Genomic DNA, 17,523 nt, shown 5'->3' on the forward strand with positions numbered 1-17,523 from the left:
TCATGTTTTCTTCTCTCATGGTTTTGATTTTGTACTCCCATTCCCTAAATCAAGAAATAATTAACCAGGCTAATCAGCAATAAATAAATAAATGAAAATGTGTATGACATTCACTCCAATCCATATAACCTTTACTTAAACCACTTGAATTATTATTGAATTATTATTATTAAAATTATTCTAATTAACAAGTGTTTGTTGAGAATCTACTGTGTATCCTAAGTGTAAATAAATACTTGTTTATACACACATTCATGGGGAGTTGTATGTTTCTCAACAACTAAAACTTTGGCCCATTTACTGTGAGCAAGTCCTAACAAATAATGTGGGATATCATATGCTCTAGCAAACCTCTATCCTTCTAAAGAATAAATAAATAATTTATTTTTAGGCACTCAATCTACATTGTTAGTTTGGAACTTCTGGTTCAAATAGATGATGCAGCCTTATTTCTCTCTGTTCCTCTTCACTTAGTGCAATTACAATCCTTGAAAATTAATAGATGGCCAAGCATAATAGAACTCTAAAAGGTGGGAAGATGGAAGCAAGCTGCTTAGGGGCCCAATACTGAGGCACTTCCAGAAGCAAAGCATTCTCCTTCCCTATCAGATAAGACCAAGACTTGCTAGGCAAATACTCTAATACTAAGCCATGCCACCAGCCCTTTTTGCTACTGGTTTTCTCTAAGGTAGAGTCTTGTTTACCGCCCAGCTGTGAACCTGGAATGCTACTTGTCTATTTTAGGCTTCTTTTTGTACCTGGGGTAACATACATGTGCCCAACTTCTTCTGTTGAAGCTTCATGATCCCCCCCCCACCCCCCACTCCACCAGCCCCTACACATACTTCCCAGGCTGGCCTTGAACCACAATCCTCCTGATCTCAGCTCTCAAGTAACCGGGATTACAGGCTTCAGCCAAATAAGTTTTGACAGTCATAAGTAAGATTATTTTAAACTTATAAGGGAGAGCATAGGATTCTTAAACAATCTTTAAAAACAAATATAAAATGTGAGAAATATAAAATGTGAGAGTTACTGATATTAAGACCTATTCCAGTGAAGAGACACAAAACGGTTTATTGTTAAGAGCCATCTTTCCTGTATCTCCTCTGTGCGGACTTAACAGAAAGGCCAGCTTAGGTGACAATGCCAGGAGTCAACAGAGACAAGTAGAAATCAAAATGATTGACTCTTCAACTTCTGGAGGAAAAAAAGAAGAAAGGGAAGAATTTGACTCAGTCAGATGGGGCCCAGAGTAGGAAAATCTTCTGTAGCAGTGGGGAGAAAAGATCCTTCCTGGTTTTTTCCTTCCTTCCTTCCTTCCTTCCTTCCTTCCTTCCTTCCTTCCTTCCTTCCTTCCTTCCTGCCTTCCTGCCTTCCTGCCTTCCTGCCTTCCTGCCTTCCTGCCTTCCTGCCTGCCTGCCTTCCTGCCTTCCTTCCTTCCTGCCTGCCTCCCTCCCTCCCTTCTTATTTTTTTGTTCTCATTGTTGTTGATTTTTGGTTTTGGTTTTCCTTTTCTTCTTCACTGCCTTCTGGCAGACTCCTTCACATGAAACACTGGAAAAACAGTGTAACTACATGGAAAACAGCAAGCCTGGCTTCAGGAAATGGTAGAACCAGGACCAAATTAGCCAACCTTACTTTGCCTAGAGCAATACCAGCAGGCCAGAGAGCTACTGTAGATGCCATTTCAGCCCAACCTGGGGGTAAAAAAGACCTGAAGGCATGGCTCCAGGAGATAAATCCAGCAAATCAGTTAGAGAAAAGACCCACACTCCTACTTCTTCAGTGAGTGAATGCAGTGGAGTGGCAGCACTAAATCTTCCCTCATTGGAACAGGAGTCAAGGTCTACTGAACTTTTCTATATCATCACAGTAGTCATGTTCATGCCAGTCCAGTGGATGTGAGTACACAGGCTCAGGAAAGAGCTTCAGAGGCAGAGTAAATTGCCCCTCGTCCATCCCTGAGAGGCTGTAGCTAATTCAGTGGACTCCAACATGGCCAAAGCAAAAAACCTGGGGCTGAAAACAAATGGTGTTTAGTTGGACACAGGAGTGACAACCTCAAATCATTTGGTAATGGCTACTCACCCACCCCAACACAAAAGAAAAGTGTAGGGGAGAACAACAGTGCAAGAGAGATCTCTATATTTTACCTACTGTATTGGGGCACTGTCAAGGCACATACAACACATCCTGCACAGAGTTAAAAGTAGTTTTTTTTTAAAGTTTTTATTATCAAACTGATGTACAGAGAGGTTACAGTTTCATACGTTAGGCATTGGATACATTTCTTGTACTGTTTGTTACCTTGTCCCTCATACCCCCCTCCCCCCTCCCCCTTACCCTTTCCCCCTCTGAGGTGTTCAGTTCACTTACACCAAACAGTTTGCAAGTATTGCTTTTGTAGTTGTTTCTCTTTTTTTACCCTGTGTCTCTCAATTTTGGTATTCCCTTTCAATTTCCTAGTTCTAATACCAGTATACACGGTTTCCAATATACTCAGATAAGATTACAGAGATAATGTAGATACAATCACAGGAAGGTGATACAAGAACATCATCAATAGTAGAAGCTACAGATACACATGGGACGTTGAAAGTAGTTACAACTGTGATATAACAATCATTTCCATAACATGGAGTTCATTTCACTTAGCATCATCTTATGTAATCATAAGGGTATAGCTATTGGGCTCTTGTGATCCTCTGCTGTGACTTGCCTAAACCTGTGCTAATTATTCCCAATAAGGAAGACCATAGAGTCCATGTTTCTTTGGGTCTGGCTCACTTCACTTAGTATAATTTTTTCCAAGTCCATCCATTTCCTTACAAATGGGGCAATGTCATTCTTTCTGATAGAGGCATAAAATTCCATTGTGTATATGTATCACATTTTCCTGATCCATTCGTCTACGGAGGGGCATCTGGGTTGGTTCCAGATTCTCGCTATGACAAATTGCACTGCAATGAACATTGTTGTGCTAGTGACTTTACTGTGATTTTGTTTGTGGTTTTTTGGATAGATACCCAAAAGTGGGGTTGCTGGGTCATAGGGGAGTTCTAAATGTAGGTTTTAAGAGAGGCAAAATGCTATTTCAACCATAGCTGTGCTATCTATCCATTTGGGGTAGGTGTGGTCTCAATGTGGAAAATGAGACGGAATGAGTGGCTACATTTTTCTGATAGAGCCCAGTTGCCAGTCACTCTTAACATCAAAAGGAGAGATTATTTGCCTGAAACTCTTTTTATTTCATTGGTAGATTATTCTACTGTTCATTTTCCTCATTCTGTTACCTAAAGCATTTCTATCCCGTTTCCATCCCAGATGTTTCCCCCCTTCTCCATGAGTAGATTATATGTCAACACATACATATATTACATATCTGTCGTCATCCTGCTTGATTCTCCTTCTCTTCATCTTCCTTTCTCAATTTCTCTTCACTCATTCTTACTACTATTAGTAGCTAAGTTCTAACCTGTGGACATAGTACTTGCATCCTCCTAGACCCCTATGGTACTATTAAAACAGCATGTCAACCCAGCTAACACCAAGTACTATGACAACATAGAGAATAACTCAATGGAAAAACATTAGGTAGATAAAAATTGAAGTAACAAATTGTCTTCCAACAAGCAAATCTTGAAATAGAACTAAAAGGAACTATGAGAAAGTAAAGAAATTTAGAACCTCTAAAAGCCAATAATTACAAAACAAAGATCAGAACAACAGTGAAGTGGAGGAAATCCCATAAACTGAGATCAAAAGACTCCTAACAATGCTCAATAAACTAAAAAGGACATTCATAAGCAACTAGGCAAAAATATTTTTAAGAAATAAATGAATTAAAGAACTCTGCAAGACGTAAAAAATGAGATCTCAATAAAAAATCAAACTAAATTCTGGAGATGAAAAATTAAGTGGATAGCATCTTCAGCAGAGAAGATGCAATGTAAGACAGAATTCAGAGTTTCAAGATCAAATAGACATAGTGGAAAAAGCAGAAGAAAAAGGAAGAAAGATGAAAGAAATTAACAAGAACTTTAAGACTTCATAAAAATAAGTATGAATAATGGGTACAGATGAAGGTGAAACCATGATAGATAAAGCCATAGAAAATATATTCAACAGAGAAATAGTCAGAACATTCCCAAATATTGATAAACAGAGACCCATCCAGGTTGGAGCCTTTAGAACATCCAACAGACTAGATCTTAAAAGAACCTTTCCATAATATAATATAATTTAAAGAAATGGAGAACAATAAAAAATATCGAAAGCTACAAGAGAGAAAAGGCATTTTTTTTTTGCAGTGGTGAATCACTCTGAATAACAGCTGATTTCTCAACAGAAACCTTAAAAACAAGAAGTGTTGGGAATTATATATTTTAAGCACAGAGCATTAGCAGCTACAAATACTCTGTTAAGTGTCTCTATCACACATAATGGGATAAATAAAATGCTCTGTTATAAACAAAAAATAAAACTACTAACCACTAGTAAATAAGGACTACAGAAGTTACACGAGGCTACCTCCACAAAGAAGAGGAAGATCAAGGTAAATACAAAAAGTACACCAGATGAATAGATAACCATAGAAGAACCAGGGAAATTTTTATATTCTTTTTTTTTTTTTGCCAGTCCTGGGCCTTGAACTCAGGGCCTGAGCACTGTCCCTGGCTTCCTTTTGCTCAAGGCTAGCACTCTGCCACTTGAGCCACAGCACCACTCTGGCCGTTTCCTATATATGTGGTGCTGGGGAATCGAACCCAGGGCTTCATGTATAAGAGCCAAGCTCTCTTGCCACTAGGCCACATTCCCAGCCCCCCAGGGAAATTTTTAGCAGTATGCTTTTAAAAGACAGAAACTACAATCTTTCAACTCTAACACTCAGTATCAATAGATTTAATTTTTTTAACAAAAAATGTAGAAAAGCAAGTTAGATCAAGAGGCAAGACCAGACTATCAATTCTCTAAAAGAAACCTGTCTATCTGACATAAACAACTTTTATACTAGGGTGAAGTAAATGAACCATGAAAACAGGCAGGAGAGAATATACTCAAATCTGATAAAGTAAACTTCAAATAAAAATTATTCAGAAGAGATAAAAAGATAACTTCATATTAATAAAGGAAACACTCCATCAAGAGGAAGGACATAACAATTCTTAACATTTATTCAATGAATGTCATTGTACCCAACTTTTTAAAACAAACACCAAAAGTGTTTTTTAAGTCTATCAAACTTAAAATACATATAGACCCAAACACAGTTACAGTTGGAGATTTCAATAACCCATTATCATCAGTACATATTAGGTCATCCAGGAAAAAAATAACTCCACAAAGAAATCTCATATTTAAATGACACTGTAGACAAACTGGACCCAACATACATCTAGAAAATATTTCATCTAATGTATGTACAACACACATTCTTCTCAGTAGCCCATAGGTAGTCTCTAAAATACAACATATTCTAGATCATAATACAAGTCTCAGTAAATATAGGAAAAATGAGATAACTTCCTGTATCCTGTCAAACCATTATTGAACAAAATTAGAGGTCAATAGCGAAAGAAACTACTGAAAATACAAACTCATGGAGGTCAAATAACACATTGCTGAATGATAAGTATGTTAATTGAGGAGATAAGAGAGGATACCTAAAATTTCCTAGAACCCAATAAAAATGAAAATACAACCTACCAGAATCTTTGTTATGCAGAAAAGGCAGTTATAAGAGGAAACTTTACAGTTATGAATACCAATGTCAGTAAGTCAAAGAGATCACCATTTTTTTAAAATTTTTTATTATAAAACTGATGTACCGAGAGGTTACAGTTTCATACGTTAGGCATTGGATACATTTCTTGTACTGTTTGTTACCTTGTCCCTCAAACCCCCCTCCCCCCTCCCCCTTTCCCCCCCTGAGGTGTTCAGTTCGTTTACACCATACAGTTTTGCAAGTATTGCTTTTGTTGTTGTTGAGATCTCCATTTTGAACTTCCAGCCCCCAGAACTGTAAAGAAGCAAATTTCTGAAGCTTGTAACTGTCTAACCCATATAAGAATGAACCTCTACTTTTCCATAAAAAAATCATAACCATATGTCTATCCTGAGTTTAGGCTCTGGCTTCTGCTTCACTCCACTTCGTCATCTCATACTCTGTTACAGCTCCTTGAAAAACCCTTGGTGCAAGGCAAACTACCTTGTCCATAGTTCATCTCCCCTGCAAAACTGTTATATAATTTCTATCATTAAGCAGTGTTTTAACTAAGTTATGAGGGCATTCCTCAGCCATGATTAACAATAAGTGGAAAACAACTTTTAATCCCTTTGCCTCAAACATCAAACATACCTAGCAAAGTGCAAGTTGAGGGCCAAGACAAAAGTAGAAAGGCCAGAGAAATAAATAAAGAGAAAGCCCATAACACAAAATTATATGAAGTAATACATTATCCATTGTAGCATGCATCCTAATATTTCTTCAGAGGACAGCCATAATAAACAACACTCCCTGAGGAACTGTGACACCTGCTACTGATTTTTTTCTCCTCCTTTCAATTTGGATCACATTGGTGGAATTCCATGAGCAAAAGAAGACTCTCGCTGTTGCTTGTAGACAGCTGGAAAATGTGCTTTCAAGATGTCCAAGAGCTCCCAGATGCTTGCCTGACCCCAGAGATGGAAGTTGGGGGGGGGGGGGGGCGGGAATCAGGAGAGACACAGACAGTAGAGGACAGAGTGAAAGAGACAGAAAAACCTCAGTTTCTCATGGTGATTTAGGCCATTTGCTTAACTTGCTGATTTGCTAACCACTGTTTCCATACTTTGGATTTAATAAAGTCCCAGTAACCTCCATTGCCCAACCACCTTTTTGTGCGTAATTGTCAAACTCATAAGCAATCGGAAGGAAATATAATCTACGTGTTATTGTTCATTTACACTTAAACCATCCAAAGATGGTGTTTTAACCCCAATTTGTCATTCCCAGAAACTTAAGAGACTGATAAATCTCCAGGGGGCTGTCTCAATCCCTCTGCACTCATCGGTGGTCCTCAAGTCAATGCATATATTTGAAATCAAGAGCTGGAGGGTCAGCATGGGCACTTACAAAAAGTTTTAAAACAAAGATTTCCTCCCTTTATTGCTTCCCTCCAACCTCAGCAGTCAGTCTCATATTCCTTTTCTGCCCCACTTTTCTCCTCAAATTCTTACTGTTGGACTGTTCCAAGACCAACAATGGCCTTCTTTATTTCTCTATATCCACTATCTCCACAGGAGATCTTCTTTAGGCTCATGCCTAAAGGTCACACACTTGGACACAGATTCTGAGCTGCTTCCAAAATAATCTAGATCTTACTGACTTCTTGATGTGAGTCTCGTGAGACCCTAAGCAGAGGATCTAGCACATGGAGTGGAACTTCTGGTTTGCTGGCACTTTGAATATGAAAATTTCCTTACCATTAAATATGAATGATTTCTTTCTCAAGAAAAAAACTAAACAAGACCCAATTTCATGATATCACTTGTATGCTATATCAAAACATAGAGATTTCTTTTTATCATTCACCATCACTTACTAAGTTTCCAACCAGTTCAAATCTATCCCTGAGATGGATTTATAGACTTCTTTCCTGCCCTTGTGGGTTAGGAAAGCAATCTCAATGTTTGGGTAAGGTTGGCTCAGACAACTGCACTATAGCAAAGCTATAGATAGCTCAATGGATCAGATTCTAAATGGAGTCTTTCAAACCTATGCAGTCCACTAAGGTTGGGCTTAGCCTAAGTTTGCTTATGTCTTGACAAAGCTGACCACAGACGTTTGCATTTTCATTGTGTGCATAGTTAATGTGGACCTGGCTTCATTATTGCACACAATATGTGCAGGTAGATCCGAGTAAGAAACATCAAGCTATGAATCCAATTCTGGTTGCTCTCAGACTTTCTGAATGGGGAAGAGTTTAGGGAGAGCACTACCAAGACAATCTTTTGCACTGGTTCAATAAGTATTCTCAGTATAACCCAGATTATCAATATAACCACTAATTCTATACCACAGTAGAATCAGCAAAGTATGTGTGTGTGTGCGCGTGCATACGTGCGCGCATGTACATTAAGTATGAGCATTGTTAACATTAACTGATGCCTGCTTTTGCTAGCTTACTGATGTTATTTATAAGATACTATCACATTGCAACATCCTAATTACAATGCAGTTCAAAAAGCATCTCTGTTAAACTGATGTTTTCATATATGTGGCATTATGATTTTTTAATGCTTATAAAATCTGTCAAAAGTTTTAAAGAAATATGTTTAAATCCTAATACATTTCTTCTTTATGAAAATGATCAAGTGACCTGTATTCGAAACATAAGAGCATTATCAGGGTAAGAATTAGTATTGGTTAATAATAGTAATATATAAAATGCCCTCCACTGGGGGGAAAAAAAACCTCCTTGAAAACCCTACAAATACATCTGCCTAAAAATATTTAACTCCGATTTCATTTCCATATCAGGAATTTCTCCTTATAATCCTATCATACTCTGTGCTTACCACAATCAAATACAGTACCCTTTTGGATTTATAGCCATCATAACAACTTACTTACATCTCTAGCCTCTACCATACTTCTATTTTCTTAAGAGTAGACAATGTACTATTTGCTAACTCCTCCCAAGTCCTTCTTAGAGTTCGTAACAAAAGTTGATTGAAGTACAGATGTTTGTAAAAAGTTTGCAAATCACTTTCATATTCTTTATCTTATTCTAGACTCATAACAATCCTATGAAGCAGGTATTATTATGCCAATTTAATAGCTGAGGAAATTAAAGCTTAGGTAGATTAAGTGATTGGAAAAAAGGTACACAGTTAATAAATGTAATAAATTTAACTCTAGCCAACATTGTCCAAGTACCAAATCCCACATTACTTCCAGTATGTCATGGTTGCCTTTTGAGATACCATTTCTTTCTCAACTGAGGAAATGACCATAATCACCGTTTTGCAGGTCAGGAAAAGCAGGTCTTAACGCTCGGCCAGGTGATTTGATTCTCATCTCTGGCAGCAACAAGCACCAAGAATAGGAAGTCAGCATTACTATTCTGTTTCCCAACCAGTTCACATGCACTTAATGCACACCATGTGTTCCTTCATCAAATAATTCTACAAATAAGGTGAACATAGACCTACACACCCAGTGCAAACCTTCCTCACAGCTGGTAGAAACAGAACATAGCGATATACCAGATAAAGAAATACTTATAGCAAGTGTTTTATTTTTATCTTCTTATCCCACACTCTTAGGAAAATATTAATCATATGCAGATGATATTTCAGCTTGTTGACATATACACAGGCTTATCCCCAGCCCATTAACTCCACTCTCATATTTCTTTTACCATGGAACAATTGAACAATAAGAAACCCTGACATCTGTAGGGTGAGTTTATTTTTAATGTTATGATGAATAGGAAGCATGTATTTTACATCAACCCCTATAGGAAAAAGCAGAGCTTCACTGATTATAACACAACTACAGACCGGTGGCAGAAATCATTGTATCACACCTCTTTAAATCCATCCATGCAAACAGAGATACTAGCTCTAAGTTACCAGAAGACAACGTCTCTGTGTGGTGGTGAAAGATTGAGCACCAAGTACGAGGAGTGAGCCAGGCAGTCTGGGCTGGGGCCACCTTCCAAGCCTAATTGCCATGCCTGGCTCCAGCCAGCCTTATCGTTCATCCATTCCAAGAGGCCTGGATGCACCACAAACTCAGAGAAAGAATGGACACAATGATGTTGCCGCCGACAAAAATACACTGAGTGATTTCATCTCAATTTGCCTCTATTAAATTCACATGTGCAGAGAAGCAGCAGGAGCCAGGTATCACTTACAGCATGTGGGTTTTGCAAAGTGAAAGCATGATGGGAAACGGGGAGTGGAAGAGAAAGTTAATTGTAAATGTGCTTGTAAGCAGCCCTAAATTATCAAGGACAATTATTTCCTTATTGGGAATATGGATGGACACACACACACACACACACACACACACACACACATTTAAAACATACAGACTTGCTTCTTTCATGCCTCCAAAAATAAAATGAAAAGAAGGGAAAAAAAGGTGAATGAATAGGTCGCCTCTTTGACCTCTCTCTTTAGAAAGAATGCATCAAAGCAATATTTTTCCCCTATGGCCTACTTGATTCAAAGTTTCCACCAGTGCTCTAGGGGGAAAATCCTGTAAGCACTACGTGCTAGGTTCTGTTCCCCTAAATGGTTTTGTAACATCTGCACAGCTACGTGAGGTGCTTAAAAAATCATTCACTATTTCAGTTTGGTAGTTTTCTAAGTTTCCTTCTTTGTCTCCTAAAATTTCTCTTCCAGAAAACTGTTCTTGGTGATGGGTAATATTCTCATTAAACTAATATTGGACCATAACACTACTGGATTTAAAAATTCAATAGCTTCGATGTTATCAGGGCTCAAAACATGAGATGTCACAAAATAAGTTTGTAAAAGAAAATTCAGACTACCCGAGTTGCCGGGATCATGAATATGAGACCAAAAATAATAGATTGTATTTGGTTAATGTTATCATATTTCATACATCCTTAGACCATCTTAGACCATCTCAGATACATCTCAGACCAAAAGAAAGAAAAATGCATTATCACATAGGCTAGAACAATTTGATTCCACTCATTGATCACAAATTCAACAAATTTATATAACTATGTTGATACTATTAATAATAGAAATTCATGCATGTTCACATTCCCAATTTATTTAAAAAAATGTATACTGTGCCTAATGAATGCCAGGCAACATGCTTTCACTTAATATGCATATCTCTTTCAATTGTCATATTACTTCCATAAAGTAGATATAATCAGTAATACCTTCTTACAAATTGGAGAAATGAGGCTATATTAAGATATTCTCAATCATAAGACTAACAAGTAGCCAGAGATAAAATTTGATTGTACAAATTTCCAGATTTAAAACTCATGCTCTTAAATATTATATTATTTCACTAATAATTTTCCTCATTGATGACTCTTGGACAATCATATACAACATATAAATAAAAACAAAAAATTAGCAGAGGGCTGGGAATGTGGCTTAGTGGTAGAGTGCTTGCCTAGCATGCTTGAAGCCCTGAGTTTGATTCCTCAGTACCACATAAACAGAAAAAGCCGGAAGTGGTGCTGTGGCAAAAGTAGTAGAGCTCTAGCCTTGAGCACAAAGAGGCTCTGGGACAGAGCCCAAGCCCTGAGTTCAAGGCCTACGACCAGAAAAAAAAATTAGCAGAGTGAGTCTGGCATCACTCCCTTATGCATGGAATCTTAGCCATTTAGGAAGTTTAGATCTGTGGATCACAATTCAAAGCCATCTCAGGGATACTCTTTCATCCAATTAATCAGCAAAGTCCTAGAAGTGGAAGTATGGCTCAAATGATAGAGCAACAGCCTTTTCTTGAGTGAAAAAGCTAAGCAAGAATGAAAGGCCCTGAGTTCAAGCCCCAGTACCAACACCAAAAATAAAATAAAATGAAAATGAAGCAGAGTAAGCAAGGGTCTGTTGGTGCATACTTGTAATCCCAGCACTTGAGAGGCTGAGGAATGAACACTGCAACTTTGAGGCCAGCCTGGTCTAGATTATATTGAGATCCTGTCTCAAAACAAACAAACAACAACAACAAAAAGTAAAAGTGAGACTGGGAATCTGGCCTAGTGGTAGAGTGCTCGCTTAGCATGCATGAAGCCTTGGGTTCCATTCCTCAATACCATATATACAGAAAAGGCCAGAAGTGGCGCTGTGGCTCAAGTGGTAGAATGCTAGCCTTGTGCAAAAGAAGCTCTGGGACAGTGCTCAGGCTCTGAGTTCAAGCCCCAGGACTGGCAAAAGAAAAACAAAAGCAAACAAAAAGTAAAAGTGAGGAAGCTCAAGTTACATTTGTGTCGAGGGTACCACGACCTTTATCCTCGTGACGCCTTGATGGCACCAGCTAGCCACTACTCCGGAGAAGCAAAAGGCAATGATGCCCACATGGCAGCACATTTGGGACCCATGCCTCTGGAGGGACAAGCCCTTGGCATCCATCTATTTCCAGTGAGTCCTTACGCCCAGCTCATATGCATGTTGGTTGACCCAGACCACAGAGCCACTCTCCACCCCAAGTTTTAATGGAGCAAACATGTTGCCTAAGAAATAAAAGCTTTGACCTCTGAATTAGCAGGCCTAAGGAGCTACATGAATGCTTAAATATTGACCAAAGTTGTATACATGTCATAATTAAGCAAAAGGCAAAAGAGTGATGAATGAGGATGGAAACACAAATATTTACATATTCTGAGCCTGAATCTATAACAGAGATGTTATCAGCCTGTGTTTTGTGCTTTTGGGGGGATGTTGGGAGGAAGGGCAGGGAAATAGGGTGCTTCCTTACCAGGGAAGGATTGGAATGGCTCCACCATTCCACGGCCATCAGAAGAATCTAGTATTCATTGGAGAAATACAAAGGCACTAGCCCAGAGAGGCCAAAGAATGAAATGGATATAACCAGTCTGTGCCAGCCCCCAATTCCCAAGCTTGTTGATGGAAAAATCAGCCAAATGACTCTCTGTTGACCCAGTATTTGAGAGTGAGATATTAGGTGGCATTTATTCCTAAAAAGAGGTCAGAATTAAAGACGAAAGGCAGCTGGGGAAGTCATTAGCCACTGTGGTTTCAGGGCTTTGGTATTAATCTAAAGCCTAGCACTTGTTTGAAATGTAACCCAGAGATTGAGAAAAGACTAAACAGTCTCTAGATCTAAGAAGGCTTGCTTGAGGAGATACATAATCACAAACAAAAGGATCGTTTTTAATCTTTGGCAAATGTCAACCAAGATGCTCAGATTTAGCAGGTCAGAGCATCTAGTTACTGACTTGCAACGAAGAGATGAAGTCTGGAGCTCTGGAATAACTGTCCATAGATAGACCTTTTAGTGATTGATAGAACATGCTTCTAGATATGGCTACTGCCATGGGGTCTGTGTCACTTGTGAGAAAGAATTTTGATTTGGAAATGAAAAGAATTTAAAAGCACTGTGTAAGTCAAGCAACCCCAAGTGAAGGATGGCCATGTTGCCTGGGTGAACCCAGCAATCTGATGTGGACCCCAATCCCCTAGCTTTGATGGTGTTAGGCATCAGCTCTTAACTTTCCACTGAATCCACACATCCAGAAAAGAAGGAAAAAGAATGTAGGGTCTTGAGGGGAGATAAAAAAATCAAAATGAGTAAACAAGAAAGAAAAATAAACCAGTGACTTTCCAATGTCAAAAGGACACTCAATTATTTTGCAGCTGAGGCTCAATTTGTCCTTGTGATGAATTAGGCAGCTGGCCTACCATCCTCCATGCTTCCACTTAGCTTCTATCTGATGATCACTTCAGATGCTGCTCTAGGGAGGACAACTGATAAAGTCACCCAGTTGCTGATCCCTGGATGATGGAACAATTACTCCTTAACATCCCCTAGGTCTCAGCCCATGAAAGACATCTCTACCATCATTTCTCTGAATATCTTGCCCTGAATAGCCAAATAGGATTTTGCCAACAAGTAGAACAGTCTGACTCTGGGCACTGCTGACTTCCCAGGCCTTAGCAGATGGCGGGAATGGAGCAGCAAGTTCCCTGGGGGGTACTTGTGGACTTGGGGTTTATAGCTTGTTGTTTTTTATTGTTGTTGTTTTTCAAAGTTCTAACCCTTAGGCCACCAGTTGATTTATCTCCTCCAAGCTGGGAGAACTGTGAATCCAGCCAGAAAGGGGAGGGGCTGTGTCTAAATTGGAATCTTGGATTTTTTTTTTTCATTTTATCTTTGTCAGTGGTCTACTGTAAGCACCACCCACCACAAGCATGCGGCAGCTTTGATCATCTGATCTTATCTTTTTCAGTCTCCCCACACCCATGCAGGAAGGAGTCTTTTCTTCAGCAGTTTGAACTGCAATACTAACTTGGTACCAACTCACAGGCACTCCAAATAGAGTCCTGATTCTACACTCCACTCATTCATCACTGCCCAATAGACATTGATGATTTCAGTAAAAATCCTGTGGGTATGTAAGCAAATGTGTGTGTGTGCTCTTGCACATGCACATGCATGCATGCATGCATGCACACACACACACACACACACACACACACACACCCTGGTTTCCAGAGAAGCTCTCTGTGTTGTGCCACTCATTAAGCTCATTTTAATGATTTTCTGTAACACTCAAGCAATCGCACAATTGGGATAGATCGAGGGAAAATGATGGAAGGGGTGACACTAATTGCATTGTACTCCTAAGATGACATATAACATTGAAATCGCTCTGTACAGCTACTCAAAATTGTAAGGCACCCTCTTCTCTTCCCAAGGCAGGAGCTGCTGGCAAAAAGAGAAGCCAAGTGTTTGTATCCAGCAGCTGTTTCCCAGTCAGTCACCAGCTCCCTACTCAGGGCTCAGGACCTAGCTTGGCTCCCTGCTGTCATCATGCTGATTAGGGTGACTCTACTCTCTTCCACATGTAGCTTTGCAGGAATTTGCTTGCATTGTTGACATAAGAATTGAAGCATTTAGATGAGAGGCTACCAGCCTTGAATGTATGTTCAGCTTCCTCTGGGAAGACTGCCCAACTGGCCAGGGGTGTCACTTTCTAGGGAAAAGGGGGTGTCCTGGACATTTCAGAGGCTCAGCATGATAACAAATTCCTATCTCCCTCATGATGTGAAATTACCTTTTCCTCCCCTCTCCTCCACTTTCCTCCCCTCTCTTTCCCCTCACTTTCATTTTTACTTCCCTTCCCTCTCTTTCCCTCTCCTCCCCTCCCCTCTCCTTCTTCTCCTCCTCCTCTTCCTCTTCCTTTCTCTTCTTCTTCCACATTTTCTCCTATTCCTTCTTCTTCTTCTTTTTAAAATAAGTACTACAGTCTTACAGCTCATTCGCCTGGCAAAATACTACTGAAAACCTCCCCCATCCCTGGAGAGCCAGGCCCTCAAGTTTTAGCTGTTTGTCCAAATACTTGACATCAGCTTCCTCTTGGAATACACTCTATCTCAAAGAGAAGAAAAATAAATAAATAAACCAAACAGCTTGTTGCGTATAAGTCAGTAGGAAAAGGCTTTCACATGATAAGCCTGGACTTCTATTTTAAGGCTCTATTTTTCCAAACAGACCCATATAAACAAGGATCTTGGAACCTAAATAATTTCTGAACAGCTACTCTCCATTGCCTGTCTGGCTAAAGCCATGGCTGAAATACTTTGGGCGAGACTCTGATAGGACAAATTCTGGTTTGCAAGAAGAAAACAAATGGAACAAAAATTCTCAATCCAGGAGTCTTGTCTTGATTCTGTCTGGGGAGGTCTCACAAGCCAGAGGCAAGCATGTCCCATGCTTTGTGTACATGAAGGATCTGCATGTGCAATGCTGTCCCTTAGGACAAGTGAAGGGGTGGTGGAAGGACATACTCAAACCACAAAGCCATCCATGGGATAGCCCATAAAATGTGTTTATAGAATGAGAAACTATATCCATGCATCTCTTTTGGTTCTGTGTCTCTTCTCCAACCTTCTCCAGTTTGAATTTTTTTTTTAAATTTTGGGACACCTGATTTTGTAGCATTTTAAAACATATATTCGGAGAGGAGGGATGAGAAAGGTCTTGGCTGCCTTCACACTTTCACCTCAAGAAGATTCTTCTCAAAACTTTGTTTCCATGAACATTTGCAAAAATGAACTAGTAAAATAAAATTACAATTAGTTGTGTGCCTTGAAGGAGCATTAGACATGGGACCTGCCTTCCAGGTGGTGGCCATTTTTGTCATATTCCAGGTGATTCTCGCCCATTTGCTCCTTTTTCTTTACTTACAGAACTTCATTTCAATTCAGTTCTGACTCTTGTTTTTGTTTTGTTTTTGTTGTTGTTGTTGTTTTTTGCCAGTCCTAGGGCTTGGGACTCAGGGCCTGAGCACTGTCCCTGGCTTCCTTTTGCTCAAGGATAGCACTCTACCACTTGAGCCACAGCGCCACTTCTGGCCATTTTCTATATATGTGGTGCTGGGGAGGCAAGCACTCTTGCCACTAGGCCATATTCCCAGCCCTTCAATTCTGTTCTGGAGGAAATGGATGCTCAGAGTGGATGACTATTTGCTTATGATGGCTTGGTTGGTAACAATTCAAGAAACTTAAAACTCCTACACTTGGTTATCTACTCCCAATGCGCATATTTCAATTATTTTTAATTCTAATAGGATACATCTAACAGACATTTTAACATTTTAACCATTTTAGGTGTGCTTCTCAGTCATTTGAAATACCTTCACATTGTTGCGCAGCCAATCTCTAGAACCTTCTCTCTTCCCAACTTTTCAAATTAAAACTCTGTGCTGATTAAAGACAGCTCTAATTCCTCTGACCTCAACTGCTGACATCTACCATCCTATTTTGCCTTTATGTGAGTGACTATCCTGTGTCCCTCCTGCAAGGAGAAGCAATCTGTATTTGTTACTTGGTGCTATGAGATTGAGATTCTGTTCACTAGTGTGTGTGTGTGTGTGTGTGTGTGTGTGTGTGACAAGGTACATAGGAAATGCTACAGATTAATCTTTATAAATTATGCACTGATTAACATACATTTACAAAAAATGATTTTGTCTCCTAAATCCAATAAGAAAATAAAAATTTAGGTACCAACCAAAATATGCTAACACAGAATTTTTTAAAAATATATGTCCACATATTCACCATTGCCCAAGTTTTTATACTCTTGAAGGGACAGCTTAGTGGTAATAAATGCCTTCAGCTTTTCTAAACTTTGGGCAATTTCTCCTTCAGTTTTGAAGAACAGTTCTGCTGGAGATAGAGCTCTCAGCTACAGTAATTCAATTGTGAAAATCCACTGTAAATATTCCATTTGCAGAACACACAACTCTTAAAGTTTTCTGCTGGGAAATCTGTTTCTCTTCTTTGACAATCCCTTATATTTGACATGTCACTTTCCTCTTACTGCTTTCATATTGTTTCTGGCATTTTAACAGTTTAAAAATTTGTTTTAAGTTTCTTTAAGTTACTTCATTTGGTATTTGTCAAATCTTGTATTTTATAGATTTGTAAATTTCCTCAAATTTGGGACCGTTGGGTTATTATTTCTTCAAATATATTCTCTATTATTTCATTTTTTCTTTTCCTTCTGAAACATCATAATGTATATATTTATCCACTTGAAAATGATCCGCTAATCTTTTAGACTCTCTTCACTCTGCCTTTTTCTTCTCAGATTCTATGATTTCCAGTGATCTATCTTTAAGTTTAGGAATTCTTTCTTCTTCTCACTCAGCTCTGCTATTGAGACCATTCTAGTAAAAATTTCAATTACTTTGTTGTATTTTCCAGCTCAGAGTCCCTCTTTGGTTCTTTTAGATAATTCTTACCAATTTGCTAATATTCTCATTTTATTCATGTATCTTTTTATGGTTT

Source organism: Perognathus longimembris, chromosome 11 (genome assembly GCF_023159225.1).
Source record: "Perognathus longimembris pacificus isolate PPM17 chromosome 11, ASM2315922v1, whole genome shotgun sequence".
NCBI classification, from domain to species: Eukaryota; Metazoa; Chordata; class Mammalia; order Rodentia; family Heteromyidae; genus Perognathus; species Perognathus longimembris.